The sequence below is a fragment of the Triturus cristatus genome, chromosome 4_2 (assembly GCF_964204655.1).
Source record: "Triturus cristatus chromosome 4_2, aTriCri1.1, whole genome shotgun sequence".
In the NCBI taxonomy this organism is placed as follows: Eukaryota; Metazoa; Chordata; class Amphibia; order Caudata; family Salamandridae; genus Triturus; species Triturus cristatus.
The window spans coordinates 593,700,949-593,717,638 of NC_140586.1; the positions used below are offsets into that span (position 1 = coordinate 593,700,949).

Sequence of the window (16,690 nt, forward strand, 5' to 3'; positions counted from 1 at the left end):
ACCATCACAAACATCAGGAGAGCGTTTGTAATAATGGAGCAGGTTAGACAGTTGAGGGATGCGCACTAGCTACTTTGGATGAACACAAAGCATTCAACACTGTGAATCGACAATTTATGAAAAAGGCACCAAGAGATGAGAGATGCGGAAAACATTCTTTAAATGGGTTGTCCTCCTTTGCAAGGGTACCGCAGCACAAGTGACAACTGAGAAATAGGGGTCAGACAGATGGGAGATCCGGAGGAGAGCACTGTAGGGGCACCGTCTGTAACCCCATTTTTTTTGTACAGCATTTTGGTGAATAGTTATTATGGTTATTGTATCGTAATAAGATTACATATTTCCAACCTTGAAAGACTGGACTGACATCTGGGACAAGTTGGAGAGAACACTGTAAAAGGTGGGATCATCCTCTGGTTTTATATTGAAGTTCACAAAATCATCAATGAATCCCCCCTCAATGGAGTAGATCTGAACTACCCCCTGCAGCTGCAAGCAATGCCATTCAGATACATGGGTTTACGAACGAGTAAAGAGCCGCAGACTGTATTGAAATACAATGCAGACAAAGACTGACAGAACTTGAATCTACTGTAGATAGGTGGCTGAAACTTCCAATCTCTCTAATGGGACGAATTGCTTTAAGCAAAATGACAGTCACTCACAGAGAAATATATGTGCTGCAACAAATGTGTTTTCACAAATGAGATGAACTTCTTATGACACTATACTGGAGGAATGAAGAGCAAGAATACCATTAGATATATTGAGCTCGCCTTGGGAGGACAGACGCCAGTGAATGCGCTACGTACAGATCTAATTACCCGACAAATTCTGTGTTGAAATTCTGCCCTTGGAATGAGGTTTTTCTAACTCATGTATAGAGTTACCGTTGCAATTTGCATATCGACTGATGCTCCATATTAAATAAACTAACAAGCGATTTAATATTAGAGTGACATTTGCAATAGTGAAGTCGATTGGTGGAATTGTCTCCATACCAAGACTCGTGTGTCCCACTTTATCGGACAGTTACAAAGGGTCTCTGTTTTATGCAAATCCATTGAACGTCCTGAAGATGGCCTGATGGACTAACGCCACGACAGACTGAAACGTCGACTATCTCATCCATTTCCAAAATATTTATTTTATATTAGTAACTGTACTGTGTATCTTTGGACATGTTACTCTAACTATCTTGGAATTTATTTTTACATTCATGAACTGTAGGTTGATTGGGACATTTCTCTTTCATGGTGTTTTGCTATGTTTTCTCTGATTGTACCCTCTTGAATTTTAATCTATAAATAAAAAAATAGAATTTTTTGAAAAAAGATATTCCCGTGTGTTTTGATATTATTTTCTCAATTAATTGAGTGTTAACATTTTCTAATTTGACATATGCTCTGATTGTTTGAAGGTTCAGGATAAACTTGGATTGAACCACTAAGTAATTTTGTGTATAGTAAAGTAAGACATTTGAAACAAAATCCCTTGTAGGCACCTTATACTTATCACTAACTTGGGAGGAAAGAGGCATGTCCATCTGAATTTTAGGTCGTTACCCAGCTACAAAATTAGAACTTTTAGTTACATGCCTTGACCCAGATATGAAAGATCCAGTTCGTGAAATTCTTCAAATACTAATACAACCAATGGCACTGATGGTGCTCCCACTATTATTAGGTATTGTTAGGTAAAGAGCTTAAAAAATGCTAATACACATACAGACAGTTGGGAAGTCATAACCGTGTACAGTGAACCTTGCCTCTGTTGGTTATATGGTGCATAGTATTATTATGCCAACATACCCCAAGATAAGGTCCGTTTGACAGGAAGCCTACACAACTGGGGGATATAAAAGAAGTAGAAGGCTGGGATTCACTGTCTTTTGCAACAGATGTGGGTTAACACCACAAAATGTCTTACTAATGTTAAGATAGCTTGAGCCATTAGTGAGAAGTGTGCATCTGTAAGTCCTGAGAGAAATTAGGCCAATCGTAATCAAACAATTATAGGAAGAGGATATCCAGGATGACAAAAGACCAGGAAACCTGAGTGCATGATGGGATGTAAATAATGATTTGTTTATGATCATAGGATGGCATTACGGGTCTTGAATAACTTTAACTGAATTATGATTGTTGCTTTACTGGATATAATCTCACACCGTTTACATACACTGGCCTTCCAACTCTTATAAAAATGGCTGAATGGCTATTCCCTTACAAACTATGATCTCCTGATGCAAGGCCACCCCCTCTAGCAACGAACTAAAGCTTGTATATGGAATACAGTTTGGACGTATCGCCTCGCACGATAGGTCACCCAAGTTGGGAATGCTTCCCGTTGTTTAATTTTCCCCCCAGCCTCTCCCCAGATCCCCGAAAATCCATAATGGAGCAAGAACACGGACAAGGTAGAAACAGACTATGTACAAGTGACTGGCAATATACCGGAAGGAGAGGGCAGTGGGCAGGGGAGGTCATCCTACATAGGGAAGCCCCGACTAACCATCAGACAGGATGGCAACAAAGATCCCTAACACAGATAAAAAATTCATCACACTAAACGTAAGGGGTATGCACAAGGCAAACAAAAGCTACACCATATGTGCATACATAAAGAGGCAACAAGTGCAGATAGCCCTAATGCAAGAGACACACCTGACGTCCACAGAGGTAGACCGCCTGCGTAAAAAATGGCGTGGCATAATGTGCCACAACATACTCCGCATTTGCCAGAGGTGCCCTAATCTGGATTAGGCCGGGGGTGCCGTTCAGGGAACCGACACATGTAGTGGATAAAGATGGGTGATACTCTCTGCTAGCAGGGTTAGTAGAGGGTCAACCAATACCAATGGGAAGCATATATGCTCCCAAGGTAGAGCAAGATAAATATTGGAGATGCTTCACGGGAATATTGACCCAACACACATCGATCCTGTGGCTTCTGGGAGGGGATTACAACTGCACCCCAGTCATCAATTTAGATAGATCTCACCCGCCACCGGCACACTCACCCGCGCACAGACAGAACACTTCCGACAATGGGTGGATCACTGGGCATTGGTGGACACCTGGAGAGCACAGAACCCAACCACTCAAATATACTCCTTCCACTCAATCCCGCACAAACCGCGAGTAAGACTAGATAGATTTCTATGCTCCGAAACGCTCCTCCCTAGGGTACAACACACAGACTACCTGGGTAGAGTTGTATCAGACCACGACGCACATACAGTGACCCTTAGATGGAAACCACCTCACCCCCCCCTACCAACATGGAAGCTGCCACGAGAGTGCCTTACTGACCAGGCATTTCATCAAATACATGGAGATCACATTCAAGAACACTTCACGCTTAACACCGGTACAGCGTCCTCCAGATTAGTAGAATTGGATGCATTCAAGGTCGAATCCAGGGGGGCACTGCATCCAGCAAATAGTGGGAGTGCGAAAAACACTGGAGAACGCATTACTAAAAGCAGAGGCAAAACTGACAGGTCTATCTAAAGTCATGGATAAAGGGGAAGCCACCCCAGCCCAAGTAGCAAACGTTAAAACATCACATGCCAAAAGCATGCGCGACCTCCGTATATACAACTTCAGAGCATACGCAACCAGAGTGCATAGGGAGGGTAATAGAACCAGGACACTCTTGGCCTGGCTAGCTAAGCAAGACACAGAAGTTAAACCAATCACGGAACTCCTAGACAAGGAGGGAAACCCTAGACACTCTCAGATAGACATACTACATGTATTTCAAGACTATTACTCTGAAATTTACCGAACCCCAACACAGGCAACACATCAAGAACTGACTCCGTTTCTCGGCCCTTCACCTATGCCCAGCGTCTCACTTGCAGACAAAAAGGAGTTGGAAACGAGAATCAAGCCACCAGACATAGCGCATGCGATCAGAACACTAGCGCGTAAGAACGCACCGGGAATTGACGGTTTCTCATTTGAGTTTTCTAGCACCTTTGCGACCCAGCTAAAGCCCCGGATGGCAACCATGCTTGAGGATGCGTTTACCAGGGGCGAACTCCCGCGCTCGCTCCGCAAATCGATCTTGGTGACATTCCCAAAACCACATAGGGACCCAACACTACCCGCGTTATATAGACCGATCACACTATTGAAAGCGGACTGCAAAATACTAGATAAGATACTAGCAGATCGTTACAGTCAAATTGTCCCTGCACTGGTACACCCAGACCAATGTGGCTTTGTCCCAAGACGCAACACCTTGCAGAATTTATGCAGACTGTTCCACATCCAAGATAGAGCGAAAGAACAGTTCCCGCGGGCAGCATGTCTGATCCTGGACCTTGAAAAGGCCTTTGATACACTACTATGGCCATATTTATTCGCAGTCCTCCGGAAAATAAATGTAGGCCCAACTCTATTGGCGTACATGCAACTCCTCTATAGGGGTCTCACCTCCAGGGTCAGGATAGGCAAACTTATATCCGCTTCATTTCCAGTGGAGCGGGGGACTATTACAGGGGTGCTCCCTGTCCCCTCTCCTATTTGCTTTGGCAGTAAAGCCCTTGGCAATACGGTTAAGGCGAGATGGGGAAGCATGGGGAATTCCAATAGCTGACACGGTACACTGTGTATCGCTATACGCAGATGATCTCCTGATCTACGTCCAAGACGTTACCAGTGACCTCACCCCAATATGGTCAACACTACAAGACTTTGAAGAGACCTCCAGTCTCAAAGACAACTGGGACAAATCTACGATCTTCCCACTTAGCCCTCACCTGGCACCTCTAGACACAACAGTTGAAACCCAGACACTCACCTGGAGTGCCGTAGACACTTGATATCTGGGAGTGCAGTTGTATCACTCTCCCGAAGACCTATACGAAGGGAATCAGCGAAAGATATTAGCGGGACTGCGAACGGCGATAAACTTCTGGAAAACACTACCCCTGGCTCCCATTGGGCACGTAGCCATAGCTAAAATGATTATGGTACCTAGACTACTTTATAATTTCACGAACCTCCCGGTCATACCACCACGTTCTCTCTTTCGGGAATTAGAGACACTACTCAACACTGATATGGGGGGGGGGCGGGATGGACACAATAGGATAGCTTTATACACACTACAATTATCCACAACCCGGTGGGGTGTTTGGGAGCTTCATCCTTCGAGGCGTACTTCCTTGCGGCACAACTCCAATGGCTGTCTCACTGGACAGCAGAACAACATATAGGGGAAACAATTATCGACGAAGGTCGTATACCCTTTCCAGCTATCTGGAGGCTATTAATGCCGGGTTCAAAGCCACTACGCACGCATCCCCTACAGGTATCTCTAGCCCGCAAATGTATGCTACGAATCCACAGTACGTCGAAAGGAAAACCCCTGTACTCCCCATTACTCCCACTAGTAGGATTTCCCCAAAAGGACAAATACTATACTGCAGGAGCCCTTCGAATATGGACAGAACACGACGTGACAGAGGTTGAGTCCCTGTTTGAAGAAGGACAGTGAAGGACGTAAGCCCAAATGGTGGAGCATTATGACCTCCTGCCAGGACAATTCCTAACACATAGGCAACTCTTAGGTAACAGCCGACACTACTGGGATCTCCAAGAGGGGGAACCACGACACATCCAGTGTTTCACACGATCCTTTGCATCGGCGTGGGCAGGCACATGGTTACCTGGCACTACAAAGCGATTTGAGAGCTGACCAGTACTCCCTTCGACGCGATGCGACAAATATTGGGAGGACGAGGTGGGACGGGTGTTCCATGATAAAGAATGGGAAAAGGTGCTGGAATATCCAAAAAAAGTCTCTAGGAATGCACGCTTCAAAAACATCCAGTTCAATATCTTACACCGGGCATATTTAACACCGCACCGGTTACACTGTTTTTACCCTAACACACATTTCGCTTGCCCCTGCTGTCAAGCCCAGGAGGCGAACTTTAAGAATATGTTCTGGGACTGCCCCACCATCCGAAAGAATTGGGACAAGGTACAGCAGACACTCCAAGCGAAGGTAGATCTTCCGAACATATCCACATGGGAGGCATGCGCCCTGGGAATCTATCGCAAAAGGAAAACTGAAAAATTACAGTGGCGTTTTGCATCCCTTTCCCTTCTCATAGCAAAGAGGGGAATAGCCATGCATTGGCGAGCCCCAGCGGGACATCCAGAAGTGGCATGGGTAGGCGCTATGAAAAAATGGGGCGCAGCAGAGGAAGAGGCACTAAGACGAGGAAGTGAAAGGAACACGCAAACATCCCATCTCCATGGAATGGGCACAGCTACTGTTTACATTCACATAGGAAACGGCAACGGTGGAAACACTTGAGGCCTCACAACCTCAACCCCAAACTCCACCTATATCCCCCATGGAATAGATAGCAGCCTCCCCTGTACAGCAACACGACACACACAACCAATGGCATGTCTAGGACATGTCAGACACATACAGAATATATTCATTAACCCCATATCAAATGACACACAAGGGTAGAGGTGAGGGCGAAATACCAACCCACACACCCGGGATACTTACCCAACCTGACATCACAAAAAATACCAATGTATGCAGAGTTAAACTAGAAGATAACTCCCGGACTGTCGTAAGCTACCTCATCCAAGTTGTTTTGATGTACGATGAGATTGTTGAATACATTGGTACAAATAATAATAAAATACTTGAAAATGTAGGATATAATATGTCAATGATGCAATAACTTCTAACAGGAAATGTAAAATCTCAAACAAATTTAAACAAAAAACAAAACAAACCATGATCTCCTCTAATCACTATCCTTTTAATTCTGCACTTGTGCACCGGCTTTCCGATTTTATCTCCTACAATCTAGCATTGCCTCCCAAACCTCACTTTTCCATCTTTCCAATCACCCATTTCAGGATCATTTTATAGTTTGTTATTCTTATCCACTACTTTATCCATTCCAAGATGTCGCCTGTACTCTAGGACATTACTGATATGGTGCTTTTTGGACTTCCATGCTGTCACACACCTGTTACTAAGCCATGAAACAAGCCCCCAGGAGAATTTCACTTTTTACATGGGGTAATAGCCCTTATTTTGCAGCGCAGAAAGCAATTTTCTTTTTTTTTTATGTATCTCACTGGAGACTATGATAATGGTTTATATTGGCTATACTTTTTACCAAGGAGACATATGCATGCGCTCTACCAAGCTTTGTTTGGAACTCTATATACTTTTACTGATTCAGACTTTTCCCACAGCGATTTGCTTTTGCAATTTAATTCACCAAGCAAAGCATAATAATTTTACACTTCCAGCCCCCTGCATTTTTCCTCTAGTCTTTTTGCTCACCTAATAATATTTTATGGGAGCTGGCATACTTGCCACAGTCGTACACCCCCTTGCTCAATTCATTGAAATAAATATTTGCCTTGGTCAGGTCGTGACCTTCTTACTGCAAATCTGCAGAAACACTGGTGGAGCAACTACTACCCTACTACTTATTCTTGGGTCTAAAACATACACTGTGTAACCACTCTTTATCTTATTTGAAAGATTAGTCAATTTGCATTACAGCCCCCTATCCTGTGCATATACACCCTTCTAAAACTACCTTATCAATAAAATATTGATACTTACATATTTTTATTCCCAGACTATTCAATAAAAAGTTTGATCTTACTTGTTTACTAATAGACTAAAGGTAGTGAAATTGAGTTGAATACTTAGAATTTTTTTTATCTAGACACAGGGTGAGGTTGGTGAGAACATGTCTCATGATACCCTACCTACTTTTTTTTTTAAAACTTTGTTTTATCAGTTTTTCATGAAACCAACACACAGTGCGAGAACAAACAGCTCCAGCTACATTCTTTACACTGCATAAAATTAATAATATATTAGTCTTTGATGAGAAGCATCCCAAGTCACCGCGGGGCCGAACATCACGAGGGCAGGAAAGATTACATACAGCTTAGTATATGCCAAGATTTAGAGCCAAACTAACATGCAGTAATCAAAAGTACCCCACACCCCGCAGCCACGACTCAAGCAAGATCCAGATCTTCACCTCCCATCCCCAGAATCAGAGTCTGGGTCATCATCACCATTGAATCTATCAAATGATAACCACCAAGCTAGTAGATCATGAGCAGCCTCGTCATATGTGCGGGATAAATATAAATGATGCTCTTCTGCCTCTTCCCTTTCAAGGACATTTCTAATCCAGGACGATACCCTACCTACTTACCAGGGGCTTACGATGAATACCAGCACTACTTATGTATAAAGACGCTTCTATTCAGTTCTGAGCACAATATATTTTGCCAGCCTTTAAACCCAAATTAACTTTTGGAAAGGATCGTCTCTTACCATCCGACCAAACACTATTCTGTAGATAATCACTCTTCCGTTTTCTCTTTATACACAACTCTTGGGGACTGTGCACTGCATCTCACCTTCACCCTGAGCCAACTATAATAAGTGTGTATATTTTACAGCCTTGAAAAAGTTGCAAAGACGAAACAAGTCAGCAGAAGTCTTCAACGGTCTATACATCGGGTCACAGAAATTAGAACTGTATTTTAAGAAGTCTTCGATTTACATCCTGTTGCAGTATTGTATTTGTGTCTCTGTTTACAAACTATTTCATTGTAAATATAGCTACATCTATGGATACTTACCTTATTTGAAAACAGTTGGATACGGAGTTTATTTGAAAACACCAGTTTATTAGGAACTTGAATCAAAAGACTAAACAGATACTTTGTGTGGACAGTTAAGGCGTTACCAATACCACCGCTATAGAACGGAATTTTTGATTCAGTGTGTTCCAGGCAATCTTAGAATTACATGCAGTCTGGTATCAGACCACCCTACAGTTCATACCCTGTAGGTAGCAATTGCACGGCCTGACAGAGCACCCATCTACATATGGTTCTTTACTATCATGCTTTATGTTCTTTTCAGTAGAGCCTTACATTCGATTGGATGTTTGGTCAACATAAAACACTGCTAGAAAGGGGGGTGGAGAAGTCCAGGAGTGCAGAGGTGCACAGCCTGAGTGTTCTGCCCAGAGTAAGGAAGAGGGAGCTGGGATCTCTATAAACAGGTGCATGGCAGCTAGACTGTCGGAGGCTTTAAAGAGCCAGGAGCAGCAGGAAGGTAGCATTAGAAGCAGTAGCCATTTATATGTCTGCATGGAGGCTCTGAGGTGTTTCAAAAGTGGAGGGGGGTGGGCGCACACTGCCTCACACTACAGCACTCAGTTTGCCCCGATGCATCATAATAAATGCAGTGCATGATAACACTTTCTTTGGTGTCAGGCTTTAGTTTTTCACCCTTGTTGGTGAAGCCCCAAGTCTTCTCAGGTCTCAGTACCACTCGCTGGGCGCAGGTGCATCAACCAGAGCTCATTAGCTCAAGGGAGCCTTTTCAAATAGGAGGGGGGGCATCTTTAGCACCCCCCAAAAAAGTGTTGCTCTCTACTGAAGGACAATTATCCTGAAACACGTGTCTAGAGATACACAGCACTGGCTGCACCAACAAGGGTGAAAAACTAAAGCCGGACACAAGAAAGTGTTATCATGCACTGAATTTATTATGATGCATCGGAGCAAACTGAGGGCTGGAGTGTGAGGCAGTGTGCGCCCACCCCACTCCCTCATGTTTTCAAAAGTGGCTGTCACTATATTGATGCAGCCTCTGTGCAAAAATAGGTTTAATTGTAATTTTAAAAAACCAAACACAAAGTAAAAAAAGAAATCTAGTATGAACCATAACATTTGAGTCAAACAAAATCTCAAAGTTTGATGGGAGGAATGCCAATCTTGTTTTCTACCCCTTTCAAAGAGGTTGAACTGTACTAAAAGTGACAACATAATAAGAGGCTGGCTTAGGATTCTGGGGAAAACGTTATTGTCAACTTTGGAACCAGCAGGACAATGGAGCAGCAGCGTTTTCACAAGACTCACACAAGCCCCAACAGAAAGCTCAATTCATAGTTTCCCAGTGTCTCCCAAGTAACCATAGCAGCATGCGAGTGGTCCAGGAACATCCAGGAGCACTATGGTGAGAAATTGTCCCCCACCTGGAATACCAACATCAACAGAGCCCTAGGCTGCTGGCCTGGGCACTCAAATGGTGGTCTCCCCCACAGGCAAAGCAAGGTATGGTGGCAGAGAGAAGCCAGAGGATCAGCTCTTGTCGAGGCACTGGAGTATCTTCATGTCCTCACCTTCATTTGTGAAAGAAAACTGAAGGTTTGCTGGGGCTGTGCAAGGGGCAGTAGGTTAATATCAGGGCTGATGCCTTGTGTGAGCGGGTCTACTTAAAGATCCCTCTGCTTCCATTGGTTCAGAGCATCCATAGACTCAGGCAACACACACTAATCGTAGAGGGTCTGAATTGCATAAACTTGGAGAGAGCAAATAAGAGTGTGAAATTAAACTTTGAGAGACAGACACTGGTGAGCCCAAACACTTCCCATTCGGTTGTACACATAAGGCTTATAAAAGGCGAAGTGTAATTAAATGAAAGCCTGGGCATGACAAGGTGCTTTGCAACTGACCAACAGCCGAGCTAAGCCTCTAAAGAAGTTTACAGGGAGCCTTCTAGGAAAACAGGAAATGAAGGATGAGTGAACAATACTACACTCACTGGGAAGTCCTATTGAAAGAGACAATTTAAGTTAGTTGCTAGAGATGTGTCAAACACTGCAGGAGCAATCCCAGGGCAGAGGATGCAAGCTCCACAAGAATCTCACCATATACTTCAAGTAAGATGTAGCACAAACTCAACACAATTCAGGATGTGGCCAACCATAATGTGCTATCCCCCCAGCCCTCACACCTTCCTGCCCCCCTTCCTCCCTTGTATCCCATACTAACCCAATCAGAAGTAGACAAACTTTTTTACGCTCTAAATAGTGGGACAAGTATTTTTGGCAATCCAAACCTGTTCACACTTATAGGTGTAGGCGCTGTGTAGCCTTGAACCTTATTGCAAGTAGAAACACTTCTTGAACTGGGAAATATGAAGAGGGGGTAATCTTTTGCCCACTAGACACACACACTCCTCCAAAAGAGAAGACCTTCCTTGTGTCAGGGGGAAAAAGCTGTAGCTGGCTGGTCCTTCTGAATATATCTCCTAAACTAGCCACAACCGTAGGAGCTTGGTCAAATGGCAGGCAGTAGAGGTAAAAAGAACTATTGATGGACAGAATGCAGAACAATGTCATACATTCACCCCAGTACAGAGATCTGTAGAGGTAGACAACAGCCATCATTCAAAGATCTCACAGAATGTGTAAACAAATCATGATAATGTTTGAGACATCAACCTTGCAATGCCAATTATCAGAGGTCTTCTGACCAGATACAGATCAATCAGGTGGAGTGTTGTGTGTTTTTTTCCCTGCTTGTGTGCCAGTCATGGCACTCATATTGCATTTATTTAATTTATTCACATTTACATTTTCATTCTATAAACGCATGTTTTGTTCCATATTTCATTGAGCACAATTATGTAAGGCATTGCTCTGAGAATATGTAATAGATTAACTATTGGTGCACTAAGTGTAATTTAGAACGTCTAATAGTTTTAGGCAAATGTGCAAAACGAATTTGCATGCTAATTATTCATTTTACATCGCAAACCACACGGTCCGACATTTACATATTGTTGAAATAGTATTTAAATTTGGTGCTAAAGCATTTCAGTGGAGAGCACATTTTCAGATTGTGCAAGAAAACACCAAAGATCATTAAGCTTTGCAGATATTACATACCATTCCGTGACCAGCGTTCTCTGCTTTCATTGTACGGACCGCCATAAAAGAGCCAGGCTGTGACCTCGCTTCTCAAAGCACAGTAGCAGAATGAAAAACAAGCATTTGCAATGCAATAGGTCTCGCATTTGCTAGAGTTTGAGCTATTGGCATTGTAAATGACAATGCCTTTTATTTATGTGTTTTAAAAAACCTGCAAGCAGTGCGTAAACACACTTCTAGTCGTTGCTTACGAGAAGCAAGGCTGGCAGTAACTGCGCCTCTTTTCCCGCCAGCCTTGCTTCTCATAGGCAAGGACTATAAGTACAAAGTGCGCATTTACGCACCGCTTGCTGGTTTTTCAAAAACACATAAATAAAAGGCATGGTCATTTACAGTGCCAACAGCTCAAACTCTCGCAAATGCGAGACCTACTGCACTACAAATGCTTTTTTTTTTTTACTTAGTCTTGTTTAGTGATATTTAAATCCAAATTAAAAGTTTAGAATGTAAAGTAAAAACTCTGCCTGGATGAGATATTCCATGGACGCATGAGCGTTATGGATGCCACTTACAATAGGACTTCTGTTCTGAACCCAGAGAAGAGGCAGTGTGACTCGAACATCAAGGCGAAGGTGACCTCCTCACGAACATACAAGTGGCAGGGAGGGTGTGGAAGCCTGATGGAAAGCAGCGGGGCAAAGGAAAGCAAGCAAATTCTGGTTCAGAAGGACAGGGATGATGACGATGACTCGAGAGGTCAGAGGGCAAGGCTGGAGGCAACCGGACTGGGCTAACTGGATTTGATTTAAAAAAAATTGGACAATATTGACGATCAGTGATTCGAAACAGTGAACCAGACCAGTAAAGCCAGCAGACCGGAGCTAATAAAGTAGGACGGTTTAACTAGAGAAAACAGGCAGTTATTTATATAACACATTTGGGAGAGACCAGCAAAAACTTTAACTCTTAAAGGGTAGGAATAGTTTAATTTTTCTGTTTGCTCGAATGGAAGGGGGCGTGATGATTTTTCTGTGCAGTGTGGGGGTGGTTAAGAAAGTTGCGAAACTATGAACATTGGAAACCTCCATCGTTATTTGTGTAAATTGACACGTATTGTAGATCCCACAGAATAAGTTGAGAAAGAATACAGCATGGGATAATTAAAGCAACATTATAAACCCGCTTTTACACAAACGGGGTATCAGCGAGCCTAGAAGGGCATGGGGCACCGACCATTCACACTGCACTGGAGGAGATAGGGGAGTCTTACTCACCTGGTAAGGAGACAGGTATGGCCAGCACCAGAAGGTAGCAGATGCACGCCTGTCTCTGACGCTTCCTGATTGGACAGTCTATCACATGACCATAAAGATCCAATAGGAGCCTGAGCGGATGTAAACACACTGGGAGGAAGATCTCTGTCTGGGTCGGATAAACAGCTTAGGACACACAAACATTTGCAAAGCAATTAGTCTCTGCGGCATTTGCACTTTAGCTGTAAACATCGTAGGCTAAAGCGTGGCTTTTTAGGTTGCTTCAAAAGTAAGGAAATAGAACTTTTTTTCTTTACTTTTTAAGCAAAATTGCGGCACCTGTGTTTGCAGCTAAAGCGCAAGTGCCGCGATTGTAACAAAAGTAATCAAATAGAAAAAGAATTGCTGGCCGCACGCATTTTTATTTTCTGTTGGTTTACTTTTGTTACAATGACGAGACCCGCACTTAGGCTTTGAACATCTTAAGCCAAAGCGTGGGAACAGCGATTACTACAAAAGTAGAGAAGAAAAAAAAAAAAAAAAAAAAAAAAAAGCATTTTTGTTCCTATTTCTTTGCTTTTTAAGTAATCGCGGCACCAGCGTTTTAGCTTAAGCAGTTTAAAGCACTGGTGATGGCATTGTATATACAAGCATTGGCATAGTCAATAGGTCTCGCATTTGGGAACTTCAACAGAAATACTTTATCTGTAGTCCAGGCCACCTGTATTTTTACTGCGTGTAGGGAAATTAAATGCTTTGTCTAAAATCACACCCTATTGACCAACATTTAAGAATGGAACCTGGTTTCTGAGCTCGTACAGATAGAAGTTTTGTCCTTGAAAGCACATTCCCTTCATATTTACACGAGTTGTGCACTGCCTGTTAGGCAGGCTAAATAAGTGCGGTCCCGAAAGTGAAAGCGACTGCGCTGGGTTAATGAGTAACATGATCCAGGAATGCAGCTGGCGCCCGGCGCGATGCTGCTCGCTCCTGAGACCCAAACGCCATGGGAGTGAAGATTTAGAGAAAAGGAGGGACATGCACCCGCCTTTGGCCATTTGCGTGCTTTCATTTTGAAAGCCACACGCAAAGGCCAATCGAATGTGACAACCACACGCACTAGCTTTAAGAAAGTCTGGCTAGCGCGCAACCAAGATGGCCGCGTAGGTGCGAGGCTCCCGAGGACCTCCGTGACCTCCTACATACATCCTGAAAATATCCTGTCCTAGATGAGGGGACTGTGTTGGTGAGCCCGAGCTGAGGTGTCACCCGTTTTCCGCTTCCAAATTGGACCTCGGACACAGGCGGGAGCACCGATTGAGGTTTGCGGCCTTCTCCACGCCGGCCCCCCGGATTGGAGTTACGGGGCGATCCGGAGACAAAGTGATCAACAGCGGCGGGCAGGGCTGGGCGACTCGCGTACCCCGCACTTTCACTTTCGCTTTTGCACCCTCCTTGCTGTGTAGGCGAGGTTGGGTTGCGGGGCGGTGTGTGGTGGTGTGGCCTCGTTGGGGTGCCCTGCTGGCCCGCCGGCTGTGACCCGTCCTGCGGACCTGTGGCTGCCCCCCCCCCCCCCGGAGCCCGTGACCTGGTTTGTCGGCCCTTTCCGAGGTGATTGGCACGATTTGGGGACTGAAACCATGTCCTCAAAACAAGATGGCGACCGGGCAAAGGTGAAATCGACCCGCCGTGGCGCAGCCCATCAGTCCAACAGCATGGACCGCTACACCCTCCAGAAGGGATCTCCCGAGGTGCCGCGTAGGTCTCCTGAGGATCCGACTGATGCTCCTGCGCTGCCCGCGGATCTGACCCTGCGAGATGTCATGGGCGCTATCGCCGAGATGAAGGCCTCGGTGGACCAGCGCTTTGACACACTGGCGCAAAAGATTGACTCGGTCCACGTGGATGTTGGCCTGGTGAGGGCTGATTTATCCAAGACCAATGACCGGGTCGATTCTTTGGCCCACACCACCTCGGGCCTTACAGCGGACGTGGCGGCCCTCCAAAAGGAGGTGCGCCGGCTCGGCCAGGCGAGCGCCCTGATGGATCGTCGACTGGAGGATTCCGAGGGTCGGGCCCGGAGGAATAATGTCCGCATTGTCGGGGTGCCGGAGGGATGTGAGGAGGCGGCGGCGGACCTGTTTGTGGAGGAACTGATTCTCACCCATCTCCAGCCCCGGGGGCTGAGTAAATTCTTTGCGGTGGAACGTGCCCACAGGGTTCCCGGAGGAAGACCTAAGGTCGGAGCCCCTCCGAGGCCTATCATTGCCCGGATTTTCAACTTTCGGGACAGAGACGCTATCCTTCAGACTTCTAGGCAACAAGGACCGATCAGACTTGACAATATGGACGTAAACTTCTATCCTGATTTCACCCCAGCGGTCCAGAAGCAGAGACTGAGCTTTCTCGGAGTCAAACGTCGTCTACGGGACTTGAACCTCAAGTATGCGATGCTTTTCAAAGCTAAGTTGCGGGTGGAGGTGGATGGCCGCACGCACTTTTTTGATCGTCCCGAGGCGGCCGGGGACTGGTTGGACTCCTTGCCCGGGGATCGGGGCCGGGGGGGTGGGGGGGGCGCGGTTGGAGGGGAGGGCTCGCCGGATCAGGACTGAGGGATTAATAGTAGGCCTCCTCTGGACAACATTGTCGTCATTTTTGACTGTTCGTTAAGTCTCCCTCCTGTGGAGGTGGTACGGGGTCTCTTGGGGGTTCTCCCTCCTCCTTTGGGGGACTAGTTAGTTTAATCATTCATGGGGCGACAGGCACACTGCACTTTGGGGGGGCTGTTTGGGCTCATGCAGGGGTGCAGGGACGGGGGAGTTCTGTTGGGATGGGTGGGTTGGGGTGGGGTGTTGTTCGTTTTTACCGCAAGGCAAACCCTTTATTGTATTGGTGTTTTTAAGGTGCTCTCCGGGGGACGAATGATGGCTTCTGTATGTGATGGGGGTAGGGACCTGACTTTATTGTCCTGGAACGTTAACGGACTGGGGGATAGGATTAAGCGAGGTGTGGTCCTGCAGTATTTGAAATGACTTTCACCAGATGTGGTCTTTCTGCAGGAGACACACCTTATTGGTAATTCCTTTTGTGCCATGAATCGACGTGGCTATCGCTTGGTGGCCCACTCGGGCTTCACGTCGGGCTCACGGGGGGTGGGCATCATGGTGAAGAACTCGCTCCCGTTGGAAATAGACGAGGTGCGCCATGAAGAGAGGGGACGCTACACTGTCTTAGTGGGGAGAATGGAGGGTAAAGTAGTTGTCTTTGTATCAGTGTATGTCCCACCGGGGTTACAGTCTACGACTTTTGCAGACTTAGGGCGCCTCCTCCTTGACCTTCCGGGGGGGCTTCTGGTGGTTGGGGGGGGGGGGACTTCAATGCGGTGGTTTCTGGGACCGTGGATCGTCACCCCCCTAGGGACCTCCCCCGGGCGCAGGCGTGGCTGTCCGGCTTCTTAGATACACTGGGATTGGTGGACTGCTGGCGCTTAAAACATCCCACGCAGCTGCAGTACACTTTCCACTCGGGTGCCCATGGTAGCCTCTCACGGCTTGATTATGTCCTTGTCCCTGCGGCCTATGTTGGGAGGGTAGGAGAGGTGCGCCATTTGGCGCGGGGTATTTCAGATCACTCCCCGCTCCTGTTGCACGTTGATGTCTTCCCGAGGGGGGAGGGC

The 16,690-nt window shown here is 45.8% G+C and overlaps 1 protein-coding gene across 1 annotated transcript in view; it reads right to left on the reverse strand.

Annotated features, from left to right (window-relative positions):
- The window catches only part of ACADM (acyl-CoA dehydrogenase medium chain), a 450,379-nt gene that overhangs the window by 379,706 nt on the left and 53,983 nt on the right, over positions 1-16,690 (reverse strand). The gene's annotated exons all lie outside the window — the stretch shown is intronic.